The sequence below is a fragment of the Linepithema humile genome, chromosome 7 (assembly GCF_040581485.1).
Source record: "Linepithema humile isolate Giens D197 chromosome 7, Lhum_UNIL_v1.0, whole genome shotgun sequence".
Taxonomy (NCBI): domain Eukaryota; kingdom Metazoa; phylum Arthropoda; class Insecta; order Hymenoptera; family Formicidae; genus Linepithema; species Linepithema humile.
The window spans coordinates 17,567,265-17,585,229 of NC_090134.1; the positions used below are offsets into that span (position 1 = coordinate 17,567,265).

Here is a 17,965-nt window from a genome sequence, read left to right on the forward strand (position 1 = left end):
CCCTCTTCAATGTACGTAACATCAATACGTAATAGCTTGTAACTACAAAAAATTGCTTCCAACTCAATTTCAGCAGCTTCAATAGTACAGGAATCCACCTGCCTGGTTTGCTTGGCAATCTTGTTATCCGAGTTTGTCCGCACAGGCTATTAATATTGCGAAACTTCTCAATTTGCCGACGAACGAGCGAGGAAAAGAATGAAATATATGTAGATAAATGGATGGAGAAGACTAGTTAGATGGATGAATACACAAATGAAAAAAAAGGAAAAAAAAGAATAGCATGAAGCGAGTGTAATTTGAGCGCTCGCGGTAAAGTTAGACATTAATAAGTATTGCTATTTGACGATGTGGTAAATTAATATTTGAACGCAGCAAATTGAACGTATTACGCGTCATAAATATGCCACGCACTGGTGAGCGGAAAGTTTTGCATTTGTATCATGTGTTGCTAGCCATCGAATCGAATGAATTTGTTTGGGCTGCGTTTATACTCCATACCATACCGCGTATGGTGTGATAGCATTCGAAATTTATATGTTGCAAAGATGTCATTTCACTGATACGTTATGCCATATTTTCTCAAACACGGCACAGTAAAGCTATGTTACATTTTTTGACACATACAAAATATAACTTTTGATTTCCACGAATAAAAAACTATATTTCTGTCGTTTAAAATTAATTAGCACTATTTCAAATATGGCACTTGTTAAAAAATTTTTAAATATTTGTTATAATTAAATATTAATTTAAATTAAATTGTTAATTATTAAGGTGTAATTTGTCGATATCCATCTATAAAATTATGATATGTGGAATAAATGATAGGTCAGGAGTAATAATAACAATTTATTAACAGTTTATAAGATAGTGTAACAAACTCACATAAACTCTTGAAATATTCAAAAACACTTTGATCTAACTTCTTAAAACGCTCTCTTCGCTCTAAACTGATTGTCCTTATTTCTCCAAACGCTCGATGCACTACTCTCAAACGTTCGTTTTTTTTTTATTCCATATCACACATTCTCAATTTCCAATCACGCATACACACATTCTTGTTATTTTCCAAAACTTCAATCACACACCGCACTCGCTTTCATCATATACCACATTCGCTCAAAATAGTCATACCGCGCACACAATCATGCGTTAAACGTTTCAACATTCTCTCTCACTTTTTCACCCTCTCGTTTATTCTCATACGCTTATATTTCTTATAAATCTACAGCATATAAAAATTTACTGCTACTTTAGGTTTGTAGAAAAAAATTACATGTTAAACACATTTTATTGAGAAAACGAAATAATTACTCATTTAAAAATTACTGCTATTCTCTGTTCCGAAATCAGGGCCAATTAGATAGTTATTTCTCGGAATCTGATTTGTTATTGTCCGATGGTAGGGATCACATTTTGTCGCTCGGTATATCATCTCGGCGCAACAACAACTTTTCCGAGGCAAGCGCGCTAAACATAATAAATATATCGGCTCGAACATTGCGATAGCGATGATTTTTAACAAATATTATATTTTCATCTACAAAAAAATCTTGAACACTTATAAACAAATATAGATATGTAATGAGAAACTCGTATTATTCTGTACGCAGCAATCGACTGTCGGTGCAGCTGTCGATGTAGGCAACCGTGTTAATCAAATAACTACTACCGGTAGACGTGTGTAGAATAGTACTGCAGCATTTCACGATATTTGTTATAATATTTTATGGACGATATTAATGTATTTCAATTCCGCGTATAAATTCTAATTTATATTTTATGTACTTTGTTAAATAATCTCCGAGAGAGGGAAAACATCCGCACGCGGATGTGGTGAAAAACATTTTGCAGCTTTGATCTCGGTTACAAACGACAAGTTTCGTAAATGGAATTTTAATACGCTCTGTACGAAGATAAAACGCTTACGCGACTATACGGGACTTTTGGTGATGTTCCATCTCAACGTTCTCATGTTACATCGTATAATGTGTCGTGTATATATATATATTTTATAATATATCTTTTATACAGTAGTAATATATCTGAGAAAGCAAAGTATTATCGAAGCGACATTGAGAGAAACATTCTATTGCTTTGATCTCGGTCACGAATGAAACAACAGATGGAATTTTAATACACCTTTTACATGAAGCCTTTGATAATAAATATACAGCTTTTGCTGGAAAATATACAACTTTTAATGACGTGTTAATTCGATTCGTGTTCTTATATCGTGCCGCGTCATCGAGCAATCGTTAGTCACAGAAGCACATCGGTTCTAATTTACTAAACGCGAACAGAACATTTAGCCCCTTCCCTTCTTAGCTTCTCTCAAGCTTATGTGATTTGCTTCATACTCAACTTCCGATTAATTATTCACGTCTGCTCTTACCCTTCGATATTCCGAGAAATACGTTTCTCCGGCTCCTTTACGTCGTGCCAAACTCCTCGAAATAGCTATTGACGTTACGTAATGTTCTGAACATAGAATCGATTAATGCCACTCTGATGAAACTCAACGAAACTGTGCCTGACATTTATTATGAAAAAGCGGATGCATTGGACATTGCACCGTGAATGAGAGAAACGAATTGACACTCGTGTAGCATACGTGTTTTCATCGACAATGAGATATTCGTCGCGTGTAACTGTCCAGAGTTAACTAATGTTAAAGTTTCCAGGATGTCATATCTTTTTTAATACTTCTTTTTATTTAACTCTTAATTAATTTTCCACCCCATTTGGTGTAAAAAGTGAGAAATACTTTATTAAAAATTCTATCAAAAGTTCTTATTAAAAATTCTTTGAAAAGTTTTTTTTCTAAAGAATGTAATAGTATTTGCTGTAATAAGTAATAAAAGAAATTAACTGCATTCGCTTGGTCTTTACAATTACGTCTGACAAAACGCGAGATCGAGACTACGCTTGATTCGCTTCGACTGGCACTCGAGCGAATGCAAGCAAAGTTAGTTACGATCATATCTCTTCGTTCGCGTATCCAACCGTGTCGACAAACTCGTGTCTTAACTAAACGTGATGGCCAAACGTGGGGGCGCATGTATGCGCGATATACGTACGTTCGCGCATACACGCATATGTACAAACGTGACAACGTGAGTTATAACAATGATCAGCTCGTTACCAACATGTCGGACCGAGAACCACAATAGAGCCCCGACCGGCAGCGGCGCTTCGCGTTGTCGCGCGGCTGTTGTATGCCGTGTATATGAGCATGATAATCGCAATACAACCGGTGGAACACCGGACGTATAATAGCGACAGGTTCGAGCGTTAGTCGCGGACCGGCGAGTATTGTACATCCACTCTGAGCTATGATCGATAATAGGTCGTGACGCGGCGGGACCGGAATTTTTGACAGCGCGTACGCGCGATCGGCTCGTTAATTCCCTATAATACGTATTGCCGTACAGCTCCATAATATATATTTTTTTTATTCGCCTTTCTTGTTGTTGTGTCAACGCTGATGACGCCGTAATATCGGTGCGTGACGGGCAACGCGCTCTTTATTCACCGTAAAACTCTTATCGCTGTCGCTCCGACGCGTTTTAATCCGATGAGAGATATTCAATACGACGACGTTTTTAACGCGACGACAGACGTGACGTGACATTTAAATGCTGACATTTAAATGCCGTTTAAATATTAAAGTTTTCACCGCAGCCGCTCGATGTTGAAGAGGGACGTTCCGGAAAAATTCCGCAACAATCTATTTCGATGATCTCGCCGTATCTCGCGCAGGAATCCGTAAGTAAAGTTTACAACGAAATCGTATACTCCGCCGTGGGAAGCGTAATTTCAAGTTACTCTCCTATGGATGCCATAAAATATCCACTAGGATACCGCGCTATCGGGGTCCAGAGGGAATCGAGTGAGAGGCCGGCCGATCCATTCGCGTAATCTTCACGGGAACGGAGGAAATTTCCGTCGTTGTCAATCCGTGGCGTGAAATTCGTTCCGCCGTCGCGCGATAGTGACGTTTTACGCTCTTGCTTCGTCATTCAATATCTTTCTCTCTATTATACGACTACGTTACTCAAACCTTTCCTATAACAGAAACGACGATCGGTAGCTGCGCGCGCTGTCGTCTGCCGCGGATAAAAGTATCTCGCGATTCTTCAATGGAAAACGCTGTGCTAGTGTGTCGAATGTGTCGTGCGATTAACTTCACCGCACGCCGCGGCACGAAGAGATTCGACTTTTAATTAAACGCCGTTCAATTATAGCATCCCGTCGTTTATACATCCGGCTTACGGGCATGCGGGGTGTTCTTCATCGTTCCACTACGAAATAATGCAACCTTCATTTTCTCTCTGTGTGCTTTACGAGTGTACGCGAATATATAGAGCATTGTAAAAGTGAGATCGCGCTTATCTGTAATACGGGTAAAGTTAAAAGAAAAATAAAACAAAATTATGCGGTCAATCCGCTTAAAAGATATTTGCACCTCGATGCAGTATAAAAAATTCAAGTAAATTCACGTCGATAAAAAGATTGTGCTTGCATAGACACACAATGTCCATTGTATTTGGCTAAGCTGCTCGTGTTACTGTCGCGAAAGCGAGTAGTTCAAGCGAGCGAAGATCAGACGAATGTAATTAACCGGCCGGACTCATAGCGGACGCCGTTTCCCATGAAACTCCATTTTTCGAACAAAAAGCACTCGGATGGAGAAAGAATTGTGCGCTCGACCCGCTCTCTTCTCTTCGTCCGTATTCCGACATCTTTCTTCCTCGTCTCCACCCTTGCACGTCCGGCTATTTCTTTCGCGCATATCTCTTTCTCTCCTTCTTCTCTCTCTTTCGCGTCCTCTCCTGCAGCGTTATACTCGTTTCTTTTCCGCTGCCACCTTCTCTCTAGCTGGTCTTCGGTGTCGGTATTTATAGCACAGAGAAACCACAGAGTTCCGGGGAAAGCTGCTCAGCAGGGTGGAAACTAGCGACCGAACCCATGAACCGTTTCTTCCAACGACGTCCAGAGGGGACAGCAGCCCCGGCCTCTCCTACACGCATTGCGGAGAAGGAGCACGTGGAGCTGGTATTCCAGCTAAAAGCCTTAATCGCTGTTTTTGCCGCTCTTCTTTTTGGAAGAAAGGAATTACTGCTCCTGCGCTCCGTTGCGCCGGCTTCGCGGCGCGCTTGCGGTTTTACCGCGGCAACTTCTTACTTCATCGTGCTCTTTAACTGTCTCACTTCTTTTCTACGAATAGATCCGGCATCGCGCTTCGCGTTCTTCTCACTCGATTCTTCGTGGAGATTCTTCGTGGCGGTTTCTCCGCAACGCGTCGACCATGTTGAAAGTTTTATCAGCGACGATCGACTACATTTCTAGCGTAATGAATGAGATATATATGTGTGTGTGTGTGTGTGAGACTTGCCAACAATTATTAAATCTCTTAGTTTATGCTATTTAGTCCTGATGTCTTCTACGCATTCCGCAACTCGTAAGAAGTATTTGAGTCGAAATTATTCGAAGAACGAATCATGAACTTCTTTTTTATTTGCGCGAAATAGAATTTTATCGATACTTCGATATGTGGTCTCCGGTTGCCCGTTCGCGGAAAAGTCGTTTTCTCTACCGTCAGCACCGCGACCATTTCCTTTCCATTATTTCCAGCAGCATTCCAGCAGTTAATATTGGAATCCCTCCAAGTATTTCACAATTCAGATGGCATCTTTGCCTCGTGCCGCCCACTTTCTACGACTGATATAAACGTAGTGTTTTGCATATCTCTAATTGCAATTTCATTATACGGAAACGACGGAATGTCTTAATGAATTGGGCCATTATAACGTGAAGTTACAATTGAAATGTTGGTCGGCGTTACAGAGAAATTAAAAAATAAACATAACGACGTAGCCATGAACCCTCTTACCAACACGCCATTAATATTCAAGAATTCTTTTAAATTATAAATTTGTTGTTCTTGCCACAGTGAAAGTAAGCACGATCTCGTTATAAAAATATAAAAGCACCTTTTAACGTTACGATAATCTCAGATTTTGTTGCGAGTATTTTTAAAGTTTGACATTAATGATACGTCACGTGCAGCGGCGGCACGCATACTTTAATGATCCGAAAATAACTAAAGTACGGCGGTGCGATACGCGACGACATAATGTACCTTGATTCATTTTAGCGGATACGCATATGTAGACGCACTTACGCGATCGTGGTGGTGCAGACGTACGTTCCTATATACGTATCTGTATGTACATGACCGCACCGTACTCTGTGCATAGGCCGGCAGACCCTCGGCTATCGTAGAGCCACTCGAGACGACCGTTAGCATGTTGACTTAAGTACCTACAAGAATTAACAAGCCAACCGCTATTCGTCTGGCTTATCTTTTACGATATTGCGGGCGAATTGTCGCTTAAAAGCGAACCCTCTGTTTTCGATAAAATATGTGACAAATTTACGGAACTGATATTTATAACTTCGCCGTAAAGTGTCTCTTTGATATATCTTCACATCGCGCGATTGTTCGGCGATATTGCGCCGCGCAAGAAATGTTTTCCCGGGGATTTTCAGGCTCGGTGCACAAAAACGCGACTCGAACGTACGGCGCATTCGCGAAGGGACATGGAAGATAGAAGTAGATGGCCTGTCAGTTTACCGATGTTCCCTGTGGGACGCGTCAAACGTACGAAACGATGGCAAACCTGCTTTTCTACAACCCCGGATGCCTCCGCGTTCCCTCAGGGCTAGTGATAAAAACCAGGACCAGTCAGCATTCGACAATGAAAGCGCCCTTACCTTTCCCTTTTTTTTCGACAAAAGGCCTCCGCTTAACGCGGATATTCGACTAGGCGACGACTCGTAAACTCGAGTCAATCGTCGATTCGCAAAACAAGGGGAAGCCAAAAGCTGGTCATTTTCGTGAAAACTATTTATACCGTCGGAAAAAGCATCGAAAAAAATAACGGAGCCGACCGGGATTCGAATTGGGAACCTAAACAGCCTTATATGACCCTATCTATATTCTTACATTTTATAAAAAATATTTATCCACACACGTGGCTATACATAGCGCATTGATAATTAATTTTGCTGTTTATTTATTCATTTGGGAAAGGCACAAAAATCAGAGAGCACGCTTGCACACCGACCCTTTCTGGGTAATGCGATATAGCAAGTTGATCCATTTGCCTCTCCGCTTGCAATTACGATGTACCGTAATGGACATCTCAATGTTCTTCCTGCCGAACCCCATAATTGAAATGTCATAAGCCGTGGAAACATACGCACACTAGTCGCCAGCGATGCTGCGAATAAATTAATTATTTTGCATTATTAATTAATAGCGTTCTGGAGAAAAAATAGCGAGTAAGAAGGACAGATACTTTAGAAAAAGCTTATGTGTGTGTGTGTGAGTGTGTGCGTGTGTGCGTGCGTGCGTGCGTGCGTGCGTGCGTGTGCGTGTGCGCGTGTGTGTGGGTGTGTGTGTGGGTGTGGGTGTGGGCGTGTGTGTGCGCGCGCGTGTGTGTGTGCGTGTGGGGGGTGTGCGTGTGTGTGTGTGTGTGTGTGTGTGTGTGTGTGTGTGTGTGTGTGTGAGGAAATCTATCGAATTATTTTTATAGCAGAAACATTGAATAGGGAAAAATTGAGAATGAATTTTAGGCTGAGGAAAAAGTAAGCGTAGCGATTGAAAAAAAACGGAGCAAAGATAAATGGAAAGGAACAAAAGAAAAGGTAAAAGGTACGCAGAGAACAAAGAGCAAAAAGGTAAAGTAATATGAGGAAGAAGAGAAAATAGGAAATGCACAAGAAGGTAACAAAGAGAACAAGGGAAGAAAATAAGGGTGAAACAAATACACGTGAAGTAAAGAGGGAGAGGAGAGTAAGTGCAAGAAGGTGCAAGAAGGAGAAGCGAAAAGACGCGCGAAGCAATGGAGACGAAGACGACGGGGAAAGGAAGGAAAGGAGAGGGAAAGTAGCGCGGGTGGATCGAGCGAGAAGCAGACAGATGCAGAGGGTGGTAGATAAGGAGAGAAGAAAGGGAGAGAAGGACGAGCAGATGGACGGAGCGAGCGAACGAGATCGCGTCGCTGTGCGTGTGGAGAAACGAGGACGGAGCGTTCGCCGCATGCGCGCGGCATGGGTGTATCTTCGGCTTTCCCCCTCTCGCGGTCGCCCTCGCACGCCCCCGCACCTCGCTCGATTCAGTCACCGGGCCGATTCGCGAGCGTAGGGATTCCGCGCTTTTTCGCTCCGCAACGTTCTCGTCCGTTGCGAGCTCGAGGAGCTCGTTCTCGCAGATTTTTTCACAGACGGCGGCCGATTCGCGGGTAATAACGCGTTGCCGCGAGCGTCGCGTCGTGCCAGCGCGCGCAGCGTGTACGTCGTGTCATTGTACTGTCTCTTGGCGAGAGGGATAGACAGATAGATTCGGCGAGAAGGAAAGAGAGAGAGAAGGAGAGGGGGACAGAGACGTGCGCGCGAGAGTGCCCCAGTTTCGGTGCGGTCACATGTGGACGTCGAGCGGTATAGCGCCGCGGGGGAGCAACGCGCTGAAGTTCGCACCCCGTCGCTCACGTCGTGCCGGCGTCGTTACTTGGAAATCGCGGTGATTCTCAATCAAGTGAACTCGTGGGTGCGTGTGTGCGTGGATATTGTCTCGATTCGTGGGAGAGATCCCACTGAAAAACATGAAGCTGTCGTGGAGCATGATTCGTGCCGGAGACGGAACGAAATCGGTGACGCGTGACCGATGACGTCGGCGTGAGCAACTCGGAATTTTTGCTGCCTCCTTTCAGTCAGCGCCTTCGCGAAGAGGAATTACCGATCTTGCTCGTCTTAATGACAAACGTGTTCTCGTTCGCGATTATGTTTACGTGATGGTATAAGAGTTCCGGTGCGCGCGGGATTGCGCGACTTGAACGCGTACGAGTGTGTGTCTCAGTGGAAATTGAACGCGCGCGTGATTCGAGAAACCGCGAGTCAGGCGGATTTGCGGCAACATTTTCGACGTTATCGCCGATGTGCTCGTTCTGTATTAATTAGTTTGCGCAATTAATCCAATGCATCTCAAGAATTCACGTATTTCGCGTGATTGACCGACAAAACAGGAGGAAGTTGCGAACACAGCTCGGAGTCTGGAAAGCGATCTAGGGCATAGGAAAGCGAGATTGATCGAGTAAGTTTTTCAAGGTCTTATCTGTACAATGACAATTGTGAAATCACTCATTCGCGTGATAGCAGGGCCAGAGTTATTTAAATCGAGCGTGTGAATAAATGATAGCGGTTTCTTGCCACTTTCGCGACTGATGACATAGCACCACCTCTTTCCATGAGCCGAAGTCGGCAAAAACGAATTATGAATGTCTATTATTATGCTGTATTGTACAACTTGCAAAGTTTAATTCATTCATTACTCGCAATACTGCTCACGATATTATAAATAATGTTTAACACTATAAACAAAAAAAATACTAATGCGAGGAGATTTTACAGCCTCCATGTAAGAAGCATTCAGACAATTTTCGTCATACAATTTTTACTTGATGGATGTAAAAATTATAATAACAATGTAAATTAATTACTTTTTTTATTTAGCAATTTACTTTTATGATTTTTATTGCATCTGTTTCGAAATGTTGCATTACGCTCGCGGGCTTAGCTTGGTACTCACTTTGATGCTGCAACTTTTGATGTAAACAATGTTTACACGGTCTTGTATGTGTATACACATATATGTACATATAGACAGCTATTTGTTTGGCAATTTATTATTTTGCTCTTATATATATGGATAGCGTGAATAGAACAAGCAAAATGAAAGCACGATGCTTCTAACTGCCTGATTTTTGAAACATTTTCATCAAATTTCCATCATCAATGGCCAATTTCGATTGAATTTCTACGTAAAATAAAACTTTTTATGATGATTTTTGCTTTTTGCGTAAAATACAAATTTCCATTGTCAATTGGTCATCACATTTCTAAAAAACATTTTTGACACGCGTGCAGCGAGAAAATATATTTTAAGAGACACATTTTTCACACATTTGTTTGCTCGATGCTTGTTTTTGTGTATTAATTAAATATTTTCTCTTCGGCATTGTATCAAAGCTTTTAATACATATGTCAGATTTAGAGTAGTGCCGATGGTATGAGAAGAAGAAAGCACTCGACACTGACTGCCTTTTAGCGATGCACCCGCTCCGTTATTTCATGTGTGCGAGAGACAGCATATACGGAGTATTAAGTTATAGAGCTTTTATTACGTCTATGTGCTTTATACATATATATATATATATATGCACGGCGTCGTATCGTAGTCCCAAAATGACCTACTCGCAATAGCGTCTCTAATATATCGCGGCAAATATTTGTTCTTGTGTTCCCTGTCGTGCTTATCCTTCGCAACATTCTCCCGCAGATAATCTGTGTATACGTGTAACTGGCTATATTCTGGATCAATGCAAGACATGTGACACTTAACTACGTTGCGCGTTTGCGTTGAACAATATTCAAAAATATATAATTTTTAATATAAAAGCATACATTTTTTCACATGCGAATGCAATGATACGCAATACTTTTGTATATGAAATTATTTTCTGCAAAATACGATTTTCGCGGATATTTTTTAAGCTTCGATTATTTTTTCAATGCTCATGATTATTTTTTCAGTGCTCACAGCAGATCATTCCATGTGCATTCAATCCCTTCTCTTTTTTTTTCTTTTTTTTGTTTTTGCGACCTGAATTCTCACTTTGGCGTTTACGCGCGGATACAATAGCCGTTGTCGGTTCTCCATTTCGGTCGTATCGCTATTCTATCCCTTTTTTAAGAGCGGATAGGGCGAGCCCAGGGATAGAGGTTGACACGGCGCTCGCCCGATTACAAATGTGAAATCGATCTCTCATTGTCGTGGAATCGGTGAGGCACAGCGACTATGCCGCTGCTGCTAAATCGATCCTCGGTGGATAGGGCCAAACGAACGAACGAACGAATAAACGGCCCTTCTCATTCCCGAGAAAGAACGAAGTCTCGTTAGTCACGCTGGTAATCAAGGTTTCACTTCGATTTCTGTTCGAATTGCTTTTGGTGTCCTCGAAAAAAGGTCGGATCCTCACAAAACTCGTGTAATTATCTGGGAACGTGTTTTATGCAAATCAGCCTGCTCATTTGGATCGCTTAGAATTCAAATTCTGCGTCTAAAAGCGGCCTAATGTACGTGAAAGGCAAGCGTTGCATTGAAATTAAAGCACCTTGGAACTTAACATAGATAAAACGCAACGTTCGCAAATTGCAAACTCGTGCCACAATTGCAAGCAGCAGAGTCGCAAGCTTGTTATAAACGCCTTTCTGCTCTCTCAAAGACTGAATCGTGATTCGTTACATTCAATATTGTTGAGTTTATTTTCTTGTCCCGTGTAAAAATGCAGGCAAGTAGTCGGTTGACTTAATTATTTAATTGATCAAAGCAATTTTACTGGCAAAATTACAGACAGAATATGCTTCGCGAAAGCTTTAAAATCAAGCTATATCTAGATATCGAAGGTATTGATATGTACAATGCTTTATACATATTTTGTATATATTGATACGACGGCGACCCGATCAAAGTACGTGCTTTATAATCAGTTACATTTTCAACTCGCGTGTGTTCCCTTTCGGCTCTTGCGCGCCAATAACAATCGGGAAGCCGGCAATCTCCAAAGCTCAAACAGACAATCACTTCTAAATACAGTTCGAGGGTGTTTTGATTCGAAACACTCCAACACGGAATTGCTTTGGTCGCGGGGCTATTTAACCAGTGAACAACTTCAAAGTCGCTTGAAATGTTTACTCACGAGCGTGAAAGCGGGAGGGAGAGAGAAAAAGGGACAGGGCAGAGAGGGAAATGGGAAGGGAACAGGAGAGAAATGTAGAACGACGAAATAAGGGCGAGATATAAAGTTTCAAACATATAGGCAAGTTTAAATTTGGACAAATTTGTAATTCTGGTGTACAAGTCGAAATGTATGCCAAAATGTGGCGAGCGTACCAAGTTTGCTCTCATTCAGATTAATGCATTTTGTATACGAGCTTTGCGTAGGCGGAATAACGTCGCAAAGATTAAAACGATCGTTTCGTCTTGTTTCCCTTATCGCGTCTACGTTTGTTTAAGAATCTCGCTTACGTTGTTGTTCATTTGTTAACTTGGTCGCGAGTAGTTTCCGCAAGTTTCTCTGCTAATTGCATTTATTTTCGTACGAGAGTATGCGTTGTTTCATGCGAGTACATTAAATTTGGGGATTGCCTGGTAAAATCTGAATTATACAGTACATTTGTTTCCCCCACCGGTGTCTTTGGATATCTATTACGAAAAGTTTGGCTAGAGCGAGGGAGAGAGAGAGAGAGAAAGAGAGAGACAGAGAGATTTGACCCGAGAAAGTTTATTTAATAGAAGTAGTACAAAGTACAATTCTCGTGCCAGTTTCCAGGCTGTTGCTGCATACTCGCTCCTAGAGACTCGCCCGTACATGAAATCGGCGCTCCTATTCCCATAGATATCGTTCTGAGCGCAGAGGTATTGGAAAATAATGAAGAGGTTCGCCCTCGCAGCTGTTGAGTCACCGCGCGCGGTTCGATAGCGGTCTGTCGATGACAACGAGGTAATTACTTTTCAAACAGCAGACGTGCAAATGAACGGCGGTTTAATCTGTCGATAATATCCCAGGCATCGTTACCATTTTTATTTCTCTTTCTATTGCGCTCCAACGGTAGCGATGGCGGCCGCGTGCACAAATTCTCCGCGCAGATTTAATCCGCTCACAAAGATTGCCCGTGCACGAGTAAAACGAAATAGTTTTTTCACTGCTAGTGGATTATATTCTCTTTTTATTTTTATTTTTTTTTGACCGTGGTTTCCAACATGCGACTACGCTCGATTAAAACAAAGCCCAAAAAAATAATCGATGTCTCTTGACTCATGTCACATTCACGTGTTTTGCTGAATTAAAGAATAACTGTAAATTTAGCGAATTAAAAGAGTGACACTGCAGTGTATTAAAACAGTAAATGCAATATATTCTCCTTTGTTTCTCTTCGGGAACGTCAGCGATTAAAAATCGCGCGTATTTATCAGTCCCTTTGCCGACTATCGTTTTATTTGCGAAGTTAATGGTCGTCGTTGTATGGAGGCGAACCCTCTTAAACTGTCGTACGTTTCTTCATTGTACACCGACAAACCGGCGGTGTTATTGCGACAAAAACAATTTAAGGCCTGGCAGTGGCGTGCCTCCCGATAAATCATGACTTATTGAACGCGTAGCTCAGTTTTGAAGCTCACCCACGGGGCCACGTCGGCGTCGCTCGTACTCCGTGATACGTCATAAGTCACAGCTGGTAGCACGTTGCGACGACGTCGTCCCCTACCTACGTCGAGGGTGGTGGGGGGGGTGACCGGGGAAGATATTTCGTCCTGCTCGCTACTCTGTCGGCTTCCTCTTCGTGGACTTAGAACCCCGCAGTAGCTGAGTTCGGCCTAGACGTGTAATAGTCCCATTAACCGGTTCTGTATCTTAGCAACCTAACCCCTGCCACCTACGCGGGGTCGTTTATTGCGCGCTATGATTGATACTATAAAATATGGCGTTGCCCGACGAATGACGGGATGCAGGGTGCAGACGTTGCCGGCGCTTTTTCGACCCATCGCCGCGGCCACTCGCGCGCGCGAACAAGCGGACGCGAGCGGATTTACAGATGTAAGGGTGTGCGGGAGGCAGTGTAGACCGCGATATATACAACCCGCCGAAACACGCCATTTGTCCACATCGATCGGCGATATTTCTTTTCACCATCGTGATATAAGAAAGGGGCCGGTCGATTAATATCGACGCCGGCGTCACGGAGTTCATACATCATACGCGCACAACTCCGTGGTGCGGTCGGTCGGGAAATGATCTAATTACCAGAATTTCAAGATGAATGAGAGAGCGCGATACGATCGCGCATTAGTCTCGCTCGTGGTCTCCGAGTAAGTTTCTGCCGTGCGATATACCATTGTTTACGCGGCCTTGAAATTGCACGGGGAGGCGTTTTGGTCGGTGGTTACCGTCGCGGCTGCGGCATATCGTTTTTCATTGTAACTGGTTTCTCTATGCGCGATTGATGCCGAAAAGGGCGAGAGCGGCTTAATAACGCTGTCAACCGTGACAGACAACCGCGAGCTGTTTCGTGCGATAACGCGCGAGCCAGCAAGCTTCGTTTGCGTTTAGCGTATTGTTCGAGCAAACGTATGTATACATCTAACTCGACGCGACGTGATAGATCGCGAAACGTGTGCGCTTTTTTTCTCGGTGGCGTGCCGCTGTACTTACCCTCTCTCATTCATAAATCATGTTCCGCGTGGACGTTTACCTTGAACCTACTTTCGCCGGGAACAATGATCTTCACGACGGTCATTAAAAATCGCGCCGGGGGTGCCGTGAGTCAGGGGTTGTGAGGACCCCCAAGAGGGTTGACGGCGCGACGGCGTAGATACGGCTTAAACCGATCTCTTGACGTGCACGCGTGTACGTATACCTCGAAATCCCTGTAGTCGTCGATCAGTCCTAATTCCCGCACATCGCGTGGTTATGGGACATCGTGGATAAAAGGCCGTAATGCCTTCTACGAATGCAGACCGTTATGTCGGTGCAATATGCGGGTAATCCAAATATATTGCGGAACGGCGTTCGCCAGACGCGGCATAGATGAGCTGATTCACGATCGATACTGTCTCTTGAGCCCTTGGATAGTCATTTTTTGCAGCTTTTGTTTGTTCAAACAAATATAAAATACATTTATGAAAATAATTGAATTTAGTTGCGAAAATATAGAAATACATTGGACGCGAATCGTTAAAAAATAGTTAAATTTGAATGAAAAATTGCTGAGCAATATTTTCTTGAAATGTATTTATTATAAATTTATAATTCGTGTCATCATGCGTTTCTGCGTCACTCATATTATTTCACCACGGATCATGTGCTGGCATGATTTATGACTTTTACTAAAGAGAGGAAAACGAGGGCAGTTATTTATAAAATGGATCCCGTTGAATAACGATGTAACTCGGATGCGAGCAGTACCACGCGAACGAAGCGTAATATGAACGAAAGTAGATTACATGTAAATGAAGAATCGATGCAGATTGTGGACGGCAACTGGAATTGCATTATCCCCTTTGCTATCCGACAAATGTGCGTCATCATTCAACGTATGCAATAGAACTGCATTTCCACGCGCCACCAATGGACAATGGGAACCGTTTCTTCTCGGCCAATACATTATGCCGCGATGGCCGGCGATATGCGGCGACGACTGATTGTCCGTGACACACAGTCGTCACTGTGACTCTTCACCTGGATATCGTAATCATTTTTCACGTTGCCGTGACACGTGTGCCGCAGTTAACGATAGCATAAGATGGCTTACTAGAATATTGTTCCTATTTCTCTTGACGCGCGTTCATTTTACTCTTTACATGACTTTTAATGCATCATCGCTGACCTCGATCGATCATCCTTTAAAACGCTTTATTGCACAATACTTTTACGGCCGATAACGACTCGCAGGAAATGCTCGTCTAACCTATCGCCGTTCAATTATGGTACAGCGACTAGCGGGCGCAGAAACCGTTACAGAAACATCTCATGTTATTGTTCATCTTTCGCAATATCCGCGGAAAACGCCACGATTCGTTATTTTCGAATCCTCCATCTTCCGTCTTTGATGGGCAGGACGGGATAGGACGGCGGCGGCCGAGGTAGGAACGGCGGCGGGCATTGGAATATTTTTTTTCTTCTTTTGCGGATGTAATTCCCCGTACAAATGGAGGTTGTTCCAGGCGAACTCTTGGGTCACGTCGACGACCTAACTGTCCTGACACTAACCCAACCTTTTATACGAAGGGTTACCGCGCGAAAGTTCGAGAGAAGGGACAGGGAGAATCCATAAGCCATCCGCCCTCGTCCTCGCGCCAGCCATAATGCCCTCTCTTCGTCTTTCACCCTCTCTTCGGACTATAGCGTCTATACGTAGTTGACTATCCTGAATCCTGTCTCCAGCTTCCCAGCTGAGGAAGCTCACACATTCACAAGCGCTGTTCCATCTCATGCCGCATCTGCCGTTTACATCTAAACAAATCTTTCTCTTTACATACGATATGCATTATATTCATCTGATATATATGCATGTATATTGCGAAACCGTTTGTGTGTAAATCTGACATTGCTAACACGAGTGTCATTACGTAATGTACGTTACGTAATGTGTATAAACCGTTACGTAAAAGTAATGAATTCACATTTTATATATTTCCCTTAATTAATTAATTATTCGTATATATACGATTGGTATATATACGAGATATCGCGAGTGCGGGACACGCATATAAGTTTTTATTAATTAATTAAAAGAGCGACGGAAATCTATAATTATTTGTTATTACTCGTATCTTTTAGTAATTATCAAATGACGATCATTATCTTGAAATTCTGAATGTCGAAATTGAACTTTTAATAATTACCTACTCTTTCTCGCTTTTATATATATTAACCAATAACCGATAATATCTCATCCTTTTGGAAACCTCAGAGTATAGCATTTAGTTTTCCTATTGATGCTGCACCGTGTTATCGAATTTTTTCTGGATCGACCGAATGTATTTACAGACGAAGTTCATTAATGCACTTTGTTTCTGATGGAAAAACATGTAGAGTGTCTATACTTTTTATCGATAGCGTATTCCATGGAAATAGGATATTGAATCTAACGACGAGGTCAATGCTTTAATGAATATGCATCAGCGTATGAAAAAATATCGCCCGAAAATACGCATTTCCATAGTAAGAGATTATTATTTTTCTCAATGTTAGTATGCACGGTTACTGCATGGTAAAAATTCTACATTCAACGGATTATTATTCCTGTTTAAAGGTAATAGCTTTCCAACGTTATATAACAAAATCGATTCACATTTCCCCAGCGGATCGTTCCTAAATTAACAATTTTTTTGTATCCACCAGATAAGGATATTCGGAATATTTGATCGACAATTTCCGTAATAGTGATGTGATAATAGTATATGCGATCTTTATCTAACAACACGCACGGCATTAAGTTATGTTGATCTACAAACTATCAAGAACTCATGACAGTCTGCTGTCATGAGATAATTAATTTTCGTTCAAGATAAGACGTAATAATTTCGTCTGCTTATGTTCCTTAGCAAAGTTTTTATCTTCATGCTTTATTTCCTACGTTAAGGACAATTTCGCTGGATTCGAGTAGAACGAGTTCACGCTCCTCTCATAAATCTTTGTCTTTCTTGAATCGCGCAAGATCTGATTGGCGGCAATTTCCTCCGTGCTCTTTTCGCCGTTTCCTTTCCATCAGCATTTGATCCTCCTTACTTGATTGCGCAAAGTGATCGTGTGAATTTAAAATATCACGTAAATATCCGTTCTAATGTATACACGTAACGATACAGCGTCCGTTAGCCGGGACGCGATACCACTAATTTGATTTTACCGAAATTAGTAGTAGCAATTGCCGGATTCACCCGCCGTAAAATATCACGCGCAGATTTCGGTTTATTCAGCGATCTGTGAAGCGCAGACATAGCGTAATTACGGCGCTGTCTTTCTTATCGCAGAAACTTCACGAAAACGCGGGGCATGTCGCGCTCGTAATGAGCTTTCCGTAACGGCTTAAGGCGCTACGACGGCTCGGCGAAGAAAGTTAGTTATTTACTCGCCAGTGCTCTGACAGCTCGTTTACGTACGCAACGCTATTTCATTTCCTAGACGTTTCCGGATAGGCACTTTCGCGGGCAAACACATTAAGGCGCGCCCGACTGCTGCTCCAATTCGCCAGTAGCTCTTTCAAGATACTTGATTTTACGATCTCTAGTCCGACCTTCGATCCGCCTTCCTTCCCCGAGTTTAACTTCACTTGATTG

The 17,965-nt window shown here is 42.5% G+C and overlaps 1 protein-coding gene across 13 annotated transcripts in view; it reads left to right on the plus strand.

Moving 5' to 3' along the window:
- Positions 1-17,965, plus strand: part of Sema2a (Semaphorin 2a) — a 314,626-nt gene that overhangs the window by 61,541 nt on the left and 235,120 nt on the right. For 2 of the 13 annotated variants that reach the window (XM_067359178.1, XM_067359182.1), the window contains exon 1: positions 7,502-9,163. The exons of 10 other annotated variants lie outside the window; for them this stretch is intronic. The gene's annotated coding sequence lies outside the window, so the exon portion shown is untranslated. Of the gene's footprint in view, positions 1-7,501; positions 9,164-17,965 lie in introns of those variants that run through there. One more of the 13 variants, XM_012363319.2, reaches the window with a different exon arrangement.